Genomic DNA, 17,392 nt, shown 5'->3' on the forward strand with positions numbered 1-17,392 from the left:
ATACAACTCAGAGTTTATTACAGAAAATATTTACTACAAGCCGTTCTAAGCGGCAAAACAAGGTTCAACCCTAGTTCCACTTAAACCTCGGCCGTGGCGATCGAGCAGCTGCATATGTACACGTCATCACCTAAGCTCTCCAACTCAAGGTTTGTCCAGCTTCCTCTTGCCTTTACCTGCACCACATAGCACCCGTGAGCCGAAGCCCAGCAAGAAAACAAAACACTTTTCATAAACATTATCAAATGATTATCATTATAATCACATTGAACATAAAGCTTTCAAACCAATGGGTGATCATCACATGATTCTAGCGGGAGAGTGGCTGCTAAGTAAGCCACTAGCCTCCAAGCTCTGTTTTCTAGCGGGAGAGTGGCTGTTATGTAAGCCACTAGCCTCCAGGCTCTGTTTTGTAGCGGGAGAGTGGCTGTTAGGTAAGCCACTAGCCTCCAGGCTCTGTTTTGTAGCGGGAGAGTGGCTGCTAGGTAAGCCACTAGCCTAGGCTTTGCTTTGTAGCGGGAGAATGGCTGCTAGGTAAGCCACTAGCCTCCAGGCTCTTTTTGTTCATCGACCCTCAGGGTCGGTCAGGCATTAATGCTCCTTGAGTCATTCAATTCTAGTAGTCGATTAGATCTAATCTCTGTTGGCCTGCGTGATACACGCTAAGGCCGTTCTGACAAATAAGTCAGCGCTTCCTGACCTGTGTCCAGTAACACTGCCGAGCCTGACAAATAAGTCACAGCCTCACAGCTGATACTAACACTTTTGTCGATTCTGACTAATTAGTCAGTACCATACACAAGTAAACAATGCTATCAACATATATCATATGCCAGTTATCCAAGAATAGGGCATTCAGCATGCTTACTAAACAGTTTCTAGCATAATCATAATCATGCACAAATTCAGAGACTCAAGCTCTGGCCAATCTCATATCCATCATTCATGGCATGCCCTAATCACATGTTTCTCGTGCACCACATGCATCTCACTTAATCCTCAAGCATGCCTCAACAACAGTCATATGCAAATGGGCAAGATTGCCAAGCATTCATTATGCTATCAACATTTACATTTAAACATCCAACATGCATCAATAATAACCATGCATGTCATACTCAATAATCAACCAACATGCATCAATGATAGCCATGCATGTCACATGTACACAGGGTGCAGTTTTCTTACCTCAGATTCTAGCTAGTACCAATATAAGAACGATCCTTGAGAACGATCAACCTTTAAGTCCTTAGCGGTCACCTAATCATAACCATATATGGAATACCATTAATAACATGATAATCAAAGGTTCCACACCAATATCTAGCCCCCAAGAGATCAATCCAAACTAATCCAAATAGTAGGGACACTCCCGGGGCCCATAGCTAAGTTCCCGGGGTCAAAACGAGCAAACGGGGTGAAAACAGGGCAAGGGCTGCGGCCCTATCACCTTGGGCCGCGGCCCCCAGGGTTCTCTGAGGCAAGGGCCGCGGCGCCCTCCATCAAGGGCCGCAGCGCCCAGCAAGGGTAAATTCCTGACACCTGCTTCTTCGAACTAGGGCCGCGGCGCACAAGAACAGGGCCGCGGCCCCCAACCCTGGGCCATTCCCAAACGCGTTTTAAACACTCCAAATCTTCCAAAAACATACCCAAACATTCCCCAATCATCAAATCAAAGTTCCCAAGCTTCCCAATACTCCAATACCCTCAAATCCCAAAGCTCAAACCAACCAAAAACTCAACAATTAACAAGGTCCAATTCTAAGCTGAAAAACTTTAAAAACTTCAAACTTCAAACTTAGATTACCTTCGATTGGGTTGTTTCTCATCAAATCCTTTGGTTAAGAAGCTTCTAATATTTCCTAGGATCGCTATGCCTCGACCCTTGCTTGATTCCGACTCCTAGAACTCAAGATTTCCTCAAAAAGGCTCAAACGGTAAAACGGTCTGTTCTGAGAGAGAACGAGAAGTTTCTAACGTACGTTCTTATCTGTCAAGCTACTTCAAGCTTAAGTAACCTCAAATAAAACCTAGTGCTCGGGGTCCCGAAATCACCCCCGGGGACATTATAGTCAAAACTTCCAGAATTTCACCCTGATCTCAAATATTCCCAATCTATCACCAAATAAACATTCCTATTACCCGAAAGTTGACCCCGTTATGATAAAACCGCTAACTCATAATCTATGATCGTCTCATGCCAAATAGCTCGGATATATCCCCATAATAATAAAATCTCATTCACAGATTTCAATATGCACCCAATAGGCCAAATTACCAAAATGCCCTTATCATTATAAGTACACCCATATGCATGCATTTATCATCATATAATGACATAATTCACATTTACATGCATATATTTATTTTATAACATATTAAATCAATTATGGCCCTCCCGGCCTCCTAATCAAGGTCCTAAACCTTATTAGGAAATTTGGGGCATTACAACTATCCCCTCCTTACAGAAATTTCGTCCTCGAAATTTATCTGAACAGCCCGGAATAAGAATTCCGCACAACCAATTCCAGTTTCCCAGGTCATTCTCTTGACCTCACTGTTTCTGCAACATACTTTAAATCATGGTATACTTTGTTCCTCAGAACCTTGTAACTCAACTCATGAGTTCTTTTAACCCATGTCCACTGCATGGAGACACATAAAACAATGTACAACCGTCGGAATCAAAACTATGGTCCAACAAAAGATAATCTGATCAGTCCTATCTAGAACTCAAACTGTCTTTCCAATCTAGGCTCAACTTGCCTTTATTCATCACCTCTTCCCATGGTGATTCTTTAGGAAGACACAACTTCCTACCTGGAACTCCATGTTCCTGCTTTTCAGTTTAGTATCACTTTCCATTTAATCTAAGAAATGAGCATCCTTGCTCCAACCTCTAATGACCTCTATGGTTCCCTGAACCATCTCATGATCTAGATGTAACATCTCACCCATCTCATTCCAATGTACAGGTGATGAACATGTCCTACCAAGTCTTATCTCATAAGGTACCCTTTCAACACTCAATAGTTCTCCCTCTGATTATGATCAGCCCGAGAACATAGGTCTGTACAAAATTCTATCTATAACCTTATTCATCGCCTTCTCTCACCCTTCCATAACCTGGAAGTAACATTAGAGTCTTCATCTAATAAGATGGACCTTGAGTTCACGAAGGCTCTCTATCCTTCTTACAAGGAGATTCAAATATAGATAAGCTATACTTTTCACCTGTCCTTATTGATACACTAAACTCACTTGGACTACCAGTCCACAATGACTTAATGCCAAATCATTTCGATCTATCAACCTAGGAATCCCACTGCGAAACCCATCGCGATGCTCACTCATTTCCCCACTATGAAATTCCCAAAAACTGTAATGGCCTTGTTGTTTCCTGATACATTGTCTCGACCTGTAGGTAAGAGCTTTACACATGCCTGAATGAAACGAACAAAAGAAGTAGCATGAGATTCATCCAGAATCTCTCAGTTAATCTCAATGTCCATCGGATCCCAAGTCCGACCTCTATCTCACTATAAATTCATGTCTGTCACTATATAACCTTTAGCTAATCCAGCTAAAGCTTTCCATTCAACCTTACCCGTCCGTGGCTCACTCAATCATCTTTCCTTTTATCCTTCTTGAGATAATAATCTCAAACAATAAACTGGCCACTCGGGCCGCCAGAAGCTCTATCCAGTCCTGGTCTTAATTCTTTAATCAACATGTTACATAGGCAATCACTTTTCTCTATCACTGGGATGTCATAGCAACCCACTAACTGGTCCTGGTCTATAAAGACCCAGCACTTTCTCCCCAAGGCATCTAAAATATCTTTTTACCATCCATGGACACTCCTGTCCCCAAGGCACTCTTCACTTTTGGCAATTCTCCACAGAGAAAACACCACTATACCATTGTCCAAGACGATCACAAACCCCATTCAAATCCACCCTTGAATGCGCTATTCATTCGATTCACAAACACTTAGTATCAAGCCAATTCTCAAGATATATTCAGCACTCACAGTGCTCTAATTTGATACCAACACAATCCTTTACATAATCTTCCCTCTCTGATCCCCTACTGGTCTTAACCAGATCCAAGATCCACCTTAAAGGGTTCCATCTTACTCAGAAACTAACTCTTTAGTTCTTACAACCCCACTGAGCCACTCGAAACAGTGTTTACATCTGATTCCCTCTCTGGCATTGAATCAAACACCATACTAGTCCCTTTTCATAAAAAGGAGCCCTGGCAGACCACTTGGGAACACATTCAGAATCCACAGACTAGTCCAGTCTGTCCTGATCTCACTAGCACAACCTAAGTGGCATCCACCCTACTGATTAAGAATTTCATGCACTCCCCTGCACAAGCTCCAGCCCTCACGTCCGGTATCATAAACATATCAACTGTCACAAGACTTTCCGCTCACAAGCTCAAGAATTACCACACTTTCCCTGCCATTCAAGACTGCTCTTTAATTACTTAACCAATCCAAACCCTGGATCAAACCAAAGCCTGTCATAACCAGCTTTACCAAAATCCCCGATGGGTCCTTGTCATAACCCAACTTATCACTTAGGTTGCCAATACCGTGCTACTTTTCCCATCACAACGTAACCATGTAATCCCCATATACCATCCATTTACCTTTCTCTATATACATACCAAAAAAAGAATAACATGGCACTAAAGCCAAACAACATAACCCAAAACTCAGAGCTAGTAAACTAACCTGCCACTCCTGATGAACTAGTCTCAGTCTCAGACTCTGTTTGCTCTGGAATAAACACTCGAGTTGGAGTCGAGCTGTCTATCCCCTTTAACTCATGCTCTGTCCCTCGACTTGGGAAATCCCTCTTGAAATGTCCAACCATGCCACAAGCAAAGCATGACCTCGCTCGGCATTCTCCCACATGACGCCTCCTACACCGTGCGCATATTGGACGAGTTTTCCAGCTTTCACTTTTACTTGTTACAATAAGTGGAGGTATCACTATCTGGGCTCCATTCTCTCCAGCATTCTGCTGCCCAACTACTATACTCTCAACAGCAAGAGCCTTCTCTACCACCTGAGCATAGGTAGAAACTTCATACACTGGGGCAACTCCAATGCCCTGAGCTATTCCAGGATTCAACCCCTGAATAAACCTTTCCTTCCGAGCCACATCTGTGGGTACCATGTCTAAGGCAAACTTGGCCAACTCATCAAATTTAGTAACATACTCGGTCACTGATGCATTGCCCTGAACAAGATTCAGAAACTCATTCATCTTGGCAGTCTTAGCTGCATCACAATAGTACTTCTCATTAAATAGCTGCCTAAATTCTTTCCAGTCCATCACAGCTGTGTCTCGTGTCTGGGTTACTACCTCCCACCATGTATGGGCATCATCCCGCAATACACATGTAGCACAGATCACTCTATCATGACCTACCAGTCCCATACTATCAAGAATGGAGCCGATCATGCCCATCCATTGCTCAACTCTGAATGGATCTAGGCCTCCCTCAAAGATTGGAGGATAAAACCTCAGGAATCTTCCACAAAGAAATTCCCATCTATTCTCAACCCTAGGCTGAGCTGTAACTGATATCACCTCTGGCATAGCAAAGGAAGAGGTACTCCCCAACAGACTTCATTGTTGCTTCAAGTACCTGATCTCTGCCTCCTGCCTCTGCAACCTTAATTGCAAATCTGTAAGCGTCTACTGAACATTCAGAGATGCAGACGAAGAACTAATACCCTGGCTGTAACTCCCAGCCCCTGTGTAACTATCACCAGGCCTCATAATTTGCCTTGAATATATAACCTGTTGATTCAATCTGCAGTCAATAACTTGACCCATTAGTCAAAATAACCATATCAAGGGCTTTCCCCACGGGATAAATCTTACCACACCACAATCATAAACCACTTGCAGTGCTGCAAACATGCCCATGGCATTCATACTTTACTCATATTCCCTGCTCCTCCAATACTCAACCATGCCTCATACTCCAGCATGCAAATATCACAATTATATATATTCATGGAGCAGGCAATCAAATAATCATGTTCATAAACATTTCCATGGGGCATATAATCATATAGTCAAGAGCCAGGCTCTATCAGAATCTCATGCTCCCGAATACAAAGTACAGGTAAAGCATTCACCTTTTATTCAAACAGCTATACACATAGCTACAGAAATATTTACCATTCCTTGAGTGAAGCTATCTTCAGTGATGAGTGTACATGCCCAGCTTGTCTTCAGGAACCATAAAACTTGGCTCGCTCTGATACCAAGTTGTAACGCCCCAACTCCTGGGACCGTTACAGTGTGCCTTGTAAATAGTGCTAAACTCGCTAACCGAGTCATTTGGCCAAAACGTGATCTAAGTATGATTAGCGATTTAGGGTTTAAACACTTTGGTTATGATGTAACGTTTCATTAGAACATTTAATATATACATTGGGATCCCAAAAATACAACTCAGAGTTTATTACAGAAAATATTTACTACAAGCCGTTCTAAGCGGCAAAACAGGGTTCAACCCTAGTTCCACTTAAACCTCGGCCGTGGCGGTCGAGCAGCTGCATATGTACACGTCATCCCCTAAGCTCTCCAACTCAAGGATGGTCCATCTTCCTCTTGCCTTTACCTGCACCACATAGCACCCGTGAGCCGAAGCCCAGCAAGAAAACAAAACACTTTTCATAAACATTATCAAATGATTATCATTATAATCACATTGAACATAAAGCTTTCAAACCAATGGGTGATCATCACATGATTCTAGCGGGAGAGTGGCTGCTAAGTAAGCCACTAGCCTCCAAGCTCTGTTTTCTAGCGGGAGAGTGGCTGTTATGTAAGCCACTAGCCTCCAGGCTCTGTTTTGTAGCGGGAGAGTGGCTGTTAGGTAAGCCACTAGCCTCCAGGCTCTGTTTTGTAGCGGGAGAGTGACTGCTAGGTAAGCCACAAGCCTCCAGGCTCTATTTTGTAGCGGGAGAGTGGCTGCTAGGTAAGCCACTAGCCTCTAGGCTTTGCTTTGTAGCGGGAGAGTGGCTGCTAGGTAAGCCACTAGCCTCCAGGCTCTTTTTGTTCATCGACCCTCAGGGTCGGTCAGGCATTAATGCTCCTTGAGTCATTCAATGCTAGTAGTCGATTAGATCTCATCTCTGTTGGCCTGCGTGATACACGCTAAGGCCGTTCTGACAAATAAGTCAGCGCTTCCTGACCTGTGTCCAGTAACACTGCCGAGCCTGACAAATAAGTCACAGCCTCACAGCTGATACTAACACTTTTGTCGATTCTGACTAATTAGTCAGTACCATACACAAGTAAGCAATGCTATCAACATATATCATATGCCAGTTATCCAAGAATAGGGCATTCAGCATGCTTACTAAACAGTTTCTAGCATAATCATAATCATGCACAAATTCAGAGACTCAAGCTCTGGCCAATCTCATATCCATCATTCATGGCATGCCCTAATCACATGTTTCTCGTGCACCACATGCATCTCACTTAATCCTCAAGCATGCCTCAACAACAGTCATATGCAAATGGGCAAGATTGCCAAGCATTCATTATGCTATCAACATTTACATTTAAACATCCAACATGCATCAATAATAACCATGCATGTCATACTCAATAATCAACCAACATGCATCAATGATAGCCATGCATGTCACATGTACACAGGGTGCAGTTTTCTTACCTCAGATTCTAGCTAGTACCAATATAAGAACGATCCTTGAGAACGATCAACCTTTAAGTCCTTAGCGGTCACCTAATCATAACCATATATGGAATACCATTAATAACATGATAATCAAAGGTTCCACACCAATATCTAGCCCCCAAGAGATCAATCCAAACTAATCCAAATAGTAGGGACACTCCCGGGGCCCATAGCTAAGTTCCCGGGGTCAAAACGAGCAAACGGGGTGAAAACAGGGCAAGGGCTGCGGCCCTAGCACCTTGGGCCGCGGCCCCCAGGGTTCTCTGAGGCAAGGGCCGCAGCGCCCTCCATCAAGGGCCGCAGCGCCCAGCAAGGGTAAATTCCTGACACCTGCTTCTTCGAACTAGGGCCGCGGCGCACAAGAACAGGGCCGCGGCCCCCAACCCTGGGTCATTCCCAAACGCGTTTTAAACACTCCAAATCTTCCAAAAACATACCCAAACATTCCCCAATCATCAAATCAAAGTTCCCAAGCTTCCCAATACTCCAAAACCCTCAAAACCCAAAGCTCAAACCAACCAAAAACTCAACAATTAACAAGGTCCAATTCTAAGCTTAAAAACTTTAAAAACTTCAAACTTCAAACTTAGATTACCTTCGATTGGGTTGTTTCTCATCAAATCCTTTGGTTAAGAAGCTTCTAATATTTCCTAGGATCGATATGCCTCGACCCTCGCTTGATTCTGACTCCTAGAACTCAAGATTTCCTCAAAAAGGCTCAAACGGTAAAACGGTCTGTTCTGAGAGAACGAGAAGTTTCTAACGTACGTTCTTATCTGTCAAGCTACTTCAAGCTTAAGTAACCTCAAATAAAACCTAGTGCTCGGGGTCCCGAAATCTCCCCCGGGGACATTATAGTCAAAACTTTCAGAATTTCACCCTGATCTCAAATATTCCCAATCTATCACCAAATAAACATTCTTATTACCCGAAAGTTGACCCCGTTATGATAAAACCGCTAACTCATAATCTATGATCGTCTGATGCCAAATAGCTCGGATATATCCCCATAATAATAAAATCTCATTCACAGATTTCAATATGCACCCAATAGGCCAAATTACCAAAATGCCCTTATCATTATAAGTACACCCATATGCATGCATTTATCATCATATAATGACATAATTCACATTTACATGCATATATTCATTTTATAACATATTAAATCAATTATGGCCCTCCCGGCCTCCTAATCAAGGTCCTAAACCTTATTAGGAAATTTGGGGCATTACAAAAGGATACATGGGAGATTATGAAATTGTAGCATTGACAAAGGTGTGTAGTGCCATTTTGCAAAGGAAGCTTCCACAAAAGTTATGAGATCCAAGGAGTTTTACCATACCTTGCACCATTGGGGACTTTTGTAGGATCTCAGAATATTACTTAGCTAGATAGTGGTAGTAGTAGCTAGTAGTAGCTTGTAGTATGTTAGTTTCTGTGGATATTGGTTCAAGCCGGGACTTAGTTGGAAACTCATAGCAATAGTTATGGATTTTATAAGTTTAACCTATAGTTTAGAAATATTAATTATAACATAAGGTTTGAATAATATTGCTGGTCCTAGAAATATTGTTTATTCTAAACTAAGTTTTAGATAGAATTAATAAGAATGTGACACTTGTCACAAGCATGTTTATTGAGGAATAAAGTATTTTGATGAATAGTTTAATTAAAAGAAAGATCTAGAAGCTCTAAAACCTTCCAGCAGTGGTTAGGATCACATTTTTACTCAGTCAAAGCTGTTTAATCAATTCAAAATATGCTAAAAAGGTGCAAATACGTGTTTGATATATCAATGTATGCCGATATATCGCAGCTATAGGGGTCGATATATCACCTATGAGAGATACGAAAAACACGTCGACTTCGCACGAACGAAACCACGAAGGCTTGGGATATAGGTCCAGGCGATACATCACCCAGGGTAGGCGATATATCGCCCTTGGGAGTCAATTTTTGAGTAATTGAAGATTTAAGATTTAAAAACAACCTTAACCACTTGGACTTGCTCTTGAACAATTTTGACCGAGTTCTAGGCATCTGTTGAACAAAAATTCAAATCGTTTTCATTTTATATTATTTTATTTATTCATTATAAAAGGGATTACTTTCACTCCTTGAACTCTATAAATAGGACCTAATACTCAGCCATTTCTTTCATTCTTCAAGATATCTTCAGAGCCTCCAAGCTGCTAAGTTTACTATAGAGAGAAACACTTGGGTTTTGGGTTAAAAGCTTTTCCAAACACTTGGGAAGTAAGATAGAGTGTTATTTCGGTATCGAGGTGTAGATCAAAGTCATAGTTCGTTCAAGGTACTCTTATCCTTAAGTTCAGTTCTTAATGGTTCTTTAGTTTTCTTTTGTTTTCATTCAGATCCTAACTCTTTGTTATGATTCTTGGTTAGGTGTTTAAGTTATTTGAAACTTAAGGTTTTCGGTAAGTTTCTACTTTGATGGATTAGTTCTCTTTTTCAACTCCTTTTCTTTAGAAACTCATGGTTTAATGTTGATTTTAGGAGTATTCCAAATCCGTTCTTGTCTTCATATCCCAGTTTTTTGTAAGGAAAATAGGTTAGATTATATGTGTTTATATGTTTATGTTATGATATGATATGTGATATGATATATGTTGTAGTCCTTGGGCATACGACTTGCTTAGATAGCAAGCCCCAAGAATTTATGTTGTAGTCGCTTGGGCATATGACTTGCTTAGATAGCATGCCCAAAGAATTTTTATCATTTATGTGGTTTAGAGTTATGATTTACCCTACCTCGATTAGCAGACAGAGGACCTAGATGAGTTATCATATACTATAGTTGTGATCTAACCTACCTCAATTAGTAGACTGAGGACCTAGATGGATTTATGACATACCACGTTAATGCGTTAATGGCCATTAATATTGTATTCCTATATGATATACGTTTTTATAGTCATATGTTTTATAGTATATGCCTTATGATATAGTCTTATGTTTATGATTTATGACATATATGGTTTTTGGTAGATTTTCCTTGCTGGGCATTAGGCTCATTCCTTTCGTTTTTTTAGATGGTGTAGGAAAATGAGCATGGAAGGCAGGAATGATTCGTAGCAGCTTGGCATGTGTGTTGAGGATGAATGGAGTGAATGGACTGCTGGAAGATCGAGGATGACGTTGTTTTCTCTATGTCTTTTGATTTATGTTTTTTTTTTATGTATTTCTGCACTTAGTATTTAAATAATTGATTAAAGTTAAGTTTTTATGTTTTATGTACTAAACAATGGGTACCGTATGCTCTATTTAGAAAAATATTTTGGGTTTTAAATAAAGTTATGTTATTTCTTATATATGTATCAAAATTAGTAGTTATGTTTAGTAGTTTTTAATTGTCCGAGGTCTAGAATTAGTCGGGGCATTACAGTAGGTATCAGAGCCCACAGTTCATATGCATGAAGTTCTCCTTGATACACACACATAAACTCCAAATCTAACCGCCAATGTAAGTGTTTATGTTATGGTTTTTATGTTTATGTTATTAACTAACGTTTATCCCTTATGTTTTCAGTTAAGAATGGATGGATCCTTGACCTATCAGGATATCTGAGCCATTAAGGCATTAAAAAGGATTAGAGAACCAAGGAATACAATAGGAGTGTTAGAAAGAATCACTTAGAGAGTGATCTTATTCCACAAGGATATAGTTCACCATCAGACTACTAAACAAATTATGATGAGAGCTACGGAACAATATATCCTAGTAATTAGGCATTTTAAGGATTTTCCTTCTGTAATTTTAACATTAGAAGAAATATGGGAGGCTATAGATGATGATGATGATTTACCGGGAGCCATGAGATATTATTTTCTCATATTTAGTTTCACCTCTAAGTTGGAATTTCAATTCACTAATGAACAAAAGCATAGCATCTTCATAAATCTTCCCTGAGGTAGTTTTGAGGCTCAAGATAATGATGATTATGAAGAAATATATGATGATATGCTAGATGAAGGGTTAGATGTAGAAGATCCGGATTTTTAGATGTACCCTAGTTATGTTAGTTTATTTATTTATTTTTGCATTTATGATTGTACTTAGTGAAAACCTTTTTCCAAATGAATAAAATTGTTATTTTTGAATGACATGTAAGAGTTTCATTTTTTTTTGACAATCATAATAAATTTGGAATAACTAAATGATTACTGGGTTCGATGAGGGTGGATACAAATCAATGGACCGGGTTCTATATTGAGAGTTTAGGGGGTCATAGTAGTGGGAACGATTTTACTAATCCCAGCCCTCAATCAATATGGTTAACTTTGGAACGACGATGAGTTTCGAGCCTGAGAATTAAGTCATATAGGATGATTAGAAACTGACTTAGAATATAATAAAGATGGCTGATTTTCTAAGTATAGAAACACACCCTAATTATCAAGAAGGCTTACATAATTTTTCATAAGAAATCATAACTGATAGGTCCGAGTTATGTTTGCTTAGACTAAGTTTTGCCTTAGAGACGATTAGGGTAAGTTCTAACATGTTTTTCTCGACTGTTAGAACTTTGTTGAAGATGTCACTCAGAAGGTCTGCATGCATAGCCGACAATGTCTCCAGCGCGAGACTAATGAAGCCCCTCCATTCCAAACAAGGGGAGCACATGCTACCAATGCTGCTGCTAATAGAAGTGCATCGCCTCCGGTTGACAACAGCGCTGAAATTGTCTGGCTACGACAACAAGTGGAAGAGCTGCTACAACAACAAAGACAACAGACTCATCCGCAATCTCAAACTCAGCCCTGGCCTCAGCCACAACCGCAACCTTAGCCAGCAGTTCAGGCACCCAAGCAAGTAGGTCCTTATGGGGGATGGCCAATGGTGAACTATGCGCCTTACCCAGCTCAGTACATATAGCCAGTCTATGAGCAGTTTCGTAAGCAACACAGTCCAAACTTTGAAAGGAAAATCGACCCCTTCAAGGCAGAAGAATGGCTCAGGAATGTAGAGCCGATCCTAGCATACATGAACCTCGGCAATGCAGATCGCATATCCTACGTTTCATCTCTTCTAAAGAGGGATGCTAGAATTTGGTGGGATTTAGTACAACAGACTCACGACGTACCCACCATGACGTGGACTAGATTTGTGGAGCTCTTTCATAAGAAGTACTATAACTTGGTAGGCATCACCACAAGGGTGGAAGAATTCTCCAGTCTCAAGCAGGGAAATCTGACGGTAGTAGAGTATGCACAACAGTTCGACCGACTAGCCAAGTTTGCACCAGAGTTGTTCCCAATAGACTTTTTTGAGGGTCACCAAGTTTCTTAGGGGACTCAGACCCAAAATTGAGCTAGGATTCAAGATAGCAAACCCTGGAACACTTTTTACGCCGATGCTCTAGAAACAGCTATAGAGGTACAGAGGCTTCAGGAAAATGTTAGTAAGGAGGAGGCCAGCAAGTCTGAACCTAAACAGCAGCATCAACCTCATAATAGTCAGAACCACAACAACCATCATCATATCAACAATAATGGCTAGAACAGAAGGCATCCTGACAGCAAGCAGGCCGACAATGACAAAAGAGCACGGACTGGCAATGGAAACAATAGGTCGGGTTATGTAGACTACCTGCAGTACTCCAAATGCCAAAATTAACACTCTGGGGAGTGTGCAAACACCGAAGGATGTTAAAATTGTGGCAAGGAAGGTCATCGGACGAGGGAATGTCCCCAGCTCAAGAAAGAAGAGAAAAGGGACAACAAGATGGTTCCAACCACAGTCTTTGCCTTGACCCGGGGAGAAGCTGAAGCTAGTAACAAAGTGGTCACAGGTCAGATTCCTATCCTCGATAATATATGTTCAGTATTATTTGATTCAGGAGCAACACACTCATATATCTCGTTAGGAATGATAGAGAAATTAGACAAACCTTATGAAAGATTTAGAACTAGATTTGTGACAGAATTGCCTTCGGGCGAAGTAGTTCTATAATCACGGATAGTACGAGGAGTACCGATCAAAATCGAGGACATAGAACTAGAAGGGGACCTGATAGAGCTAGAAATCGAAGACTTCAACGTGATACTAGGCATGGATTGGCTAGGAAGGCATGGCGCAACCATCGACTGTAGACGTAAGCAAGTGATGTTCGAAACTCCTGACAGTCAGAGACTATGTTTTATGGGAAAGGTTTTAGGATTACGAACATCGCTTATCTCATCTCTCAAAGCTCAGGGGATGATAGAGAAAGGATGTCACGCATTCTTAGTCAGTGTTACGGATGTGGTACAGGAAACACCACTAAAGGTTGGAGACGTCCGCATTATGAAGGAATTTCCAGAGATATTTCTTGACGATTTATCAGGATTGCCACCAACATGGGAAATTGACTTCACAATCGAACTAGTACTGGGAACCGAGCTTATCTCAAAGGCACCATACCGGATGGCACCTACTGAACTCAAGGATTTGAAAACCCAGCTATAAGAACTATTAGACTTGGGTTTCATTAGACCAAGCCATTCGTCATGGGGAGCACCGGTTCTATTTGTGAAGAAGAAGGATGTAAGCATGCGGATGTGTATAGATTACCATGAGCTGAATAAGGTAACGATTAAGAATAAGTACCAGCTACCCCGGATCGACGACTTGTTTGATCAATTCCGAGGAGCGGCCATGTTTTCTAAGATTGATCTACGGTCCGGGAATCACCAGCTGAAGGTACAGGAAGAAGATATTCCAAAGACAGCTTTTAGAACTCGATATGGACATTATGAGTTTCTAGTTATGTCTTTTATCGTAGTTTCATTGACGATATTTTGGTGTACTCCAAGGATGAATTCGAGCACGGGGAACATTTAAGAATGACCATGCTGCGATTGAAGGAGCATCAACTTTGCGCCAAGTTCAAGAAGTGTGAATTTTGGCTTTCGCAAGTAGTATTCCTCAGCCATATAGTATTCGAAGATAGAGTTGCTGTAGACCCAGCTAAGGTAGAGGTTGTGAAGGATTGACCAAGACCTAAGAATGCGTCAGAAGTTAGAAGTTTTCTCAGGCTAGTAGGCTATTATCGGAGGTTAGTAGAGGATTTTCTAAGATAGCCACTCCGCTTACCAACCTGACCCGGAAAAAACAAAGGTTCAACTAGACAGATAAGTGTGAAGAGAGCTTCCAGTTGCTTAATGAGAAGTTATGCTCAGCACCAGTACTTTGTGTACCGACACCCAACAACAAGTTTATAGTATATTGTGATGCGTCAAAGTAAGGTTTGGGTTGTGTGCTGATGAAAAATGACAAAGTGATAGCCTACGCCTCAAGGCAGTTGAAGGAATACGGGCAATGCTATCCAACGCATGATACGGAGTTGGCAGCGGTGGTCTTCGCATTTAAAATCTAGTGCCACTATCTTTATGGAGAACGGTGTGAGATTTATATGGACCATAAGAGCTTAAAGTATTTCTTCACACAAAAGGAGCTCAACATGAGGCAGCGCAGGTGATTAGAACTAGTAAAAGATTATGACTATGAAATCCTAGGAAAAGCAAACGTAGTTGCTGATGCACTAAGCAGGAAGAGTTACAAAAATCTAGCAGCGTTAAACAGAATAGAAAAGTCACTTCAGTAAGAACTGATCAATGCCGGAGTAGAAGTAGTCATTGGTCAACTGGCTAACTTGTCCATCCATTCAAGTCTGTTAATAGATATACAGATCGGGCAAGGGCATGATGACACATTAGTGGCACATATGGCTGCAGTCAAAGAAGGAAAGGCTACAAAATTCTCTATATTAGGACAGGGGTTCTTGAGATATATAGGTCGGGTATGCGTGCCGAATGACCATGGGATTAAGATGAAGATGTTAGAAGAGGCACACACTACCCCATACTTAGTTCACCCAGGGTCGACCAAGATGACTCAAGACCTTAAGGCACTATATTCGTGGCCGTGAATGAGGAAAGACGTAGCAAAATATGTGTCCAAATGCTTTGTATGCCAGCAAGTGAAAGCGGAACATCAGCGACCTGCAGGCTTATTACAACCACTTATTATTCCAGAATGGAAGTGGTAAGATATAGCCATGGACTTCATGACAGGATTACCACGAACAAATAAGCAGCACGACTCAGCTTGGGTAGTGGTAGATAGACTAACCAAGGCAACTCACTTCCTGCTGGTCAAGACTACGTACACAGCAGACCAGTTCGCAGACATTTATGTTCAAGAAATAGTACGACTGCATGGAATCCCTAAGACCATAGTATCTGATAAAGGATCGGTGTTTACATCGAGATTTTGGGGAAGCTTGCAGCAAGCCATGGGTACCAAGTTAAGTCATAGTACTACATTTCATCCTCAGACCGATGGTCAATCCGAGTGTACCATACAGATTTTAGAAGATATGTTGCGCACTTATGTACTAGACTTCAGAGGATCATGAATTATTTGCCACTAATAGAGTTCTCCTACAATAATCGCTACCAGTCAACAATCGGTATGGCACCCAATGAGTTACTTTATGGAAAAAAGTGTTGATCACCATTACATTGGGACGAGGTAGGAGAAAGACAACTTCTTGGACCCGACGCTGTTAGACAGGCTCAGGATGTAGTGGCGCTAATTAGAAAGCTTATGCTCACTGCTCAAAGCAAACAGAAAACTTATGCGGATGCTAAGCGGCGAGATGTGGAATTCAAAGTCAAAGATCAAGTATTCTTAAAGATATCTCCTATGAAGGGAGTGAAGCAATTCGGGAAGAGAGGCAAACTTAGTCCTTGGTTTATAGTTTCTTTTAAGATATTGGACAAGGTGGGAACAGTTGCATATAGATTAACCCTACCGCCAGCTCTAGTAGATAGCCAAAATGTATTTCACATCTCGATGATGCGTAGATACGTGTCAGACCCATCTCATGTCCTCAAGTATGATACGATAGCACTCGACACTGACTTGAGTTACGAGGAATGGTCAGTTAGCATCCTAGATAGCGTGATGAAGGAATTACAGTCTAAGAGTATTCCGATAATCAAAGTCCTATAGAGTAATAGTTCAGAACGGGAGGCAACGTGGGAGTTGGAGGAAGACATCTTAGGATAATATTTGGAATTGTTTGGTAAGTAAATTTCAGGGACGCAATTCTTTTAACTAGGGGAGAATTGTAGTGTCTCATAATTTTACTTAGCTAGATAGTGGTAGTAGTAGCTAGTAGTAGCTTGTAGTATGTTAGTTTTCGTGGATATTGGTTCAAGCCGGGACTTATTTGGAAACTCATAGCAATAGTTATGGATTTTATAAGTTTAACCTATAGTTTAGAAATATTAATTATAATATAAGGTTTGATTAATATTGCTGGTCCTAGACATATTGTTTATTACAACCTAAGGTTTAGATAGAATTAATAAGAACGTGACACTTGTCACAAGCATGTTTATTGAGGAATTAAGTATTTTGATGAATAGTTTAATTAAAAGAAAGAACTAGGAGCTCTAGAACCTTCCAGCAGCAGTTAGGATCACATTTTTACTCAGTCAAAGCTGTTTAATCAATTCAAAATATGTTGAAAAAGTGCAAATAAGTTTTTGATATATCAACGTATGCCGATATATGGCAGCTATAGGGTTCGATATATCGCCTATGGGAGATACGGAAAACCCGTCAACTTCG

The sequence above is a fragment of the Humulus lupulus genome, chromosome 3 (genome assembly GCF_963169125.1).
Source record: "Humulus lupulus chromosome 3, drHumLupu1.1, whole genome shotgun sequence".
Classification (NCBI taxonomy): domain Eukaryota; kingdom Viridiplantae; phylum Streptophyta; class Magnoliopsida; order Rosales; family Cannabaceae; genus Humulus; species Humulus lupulus.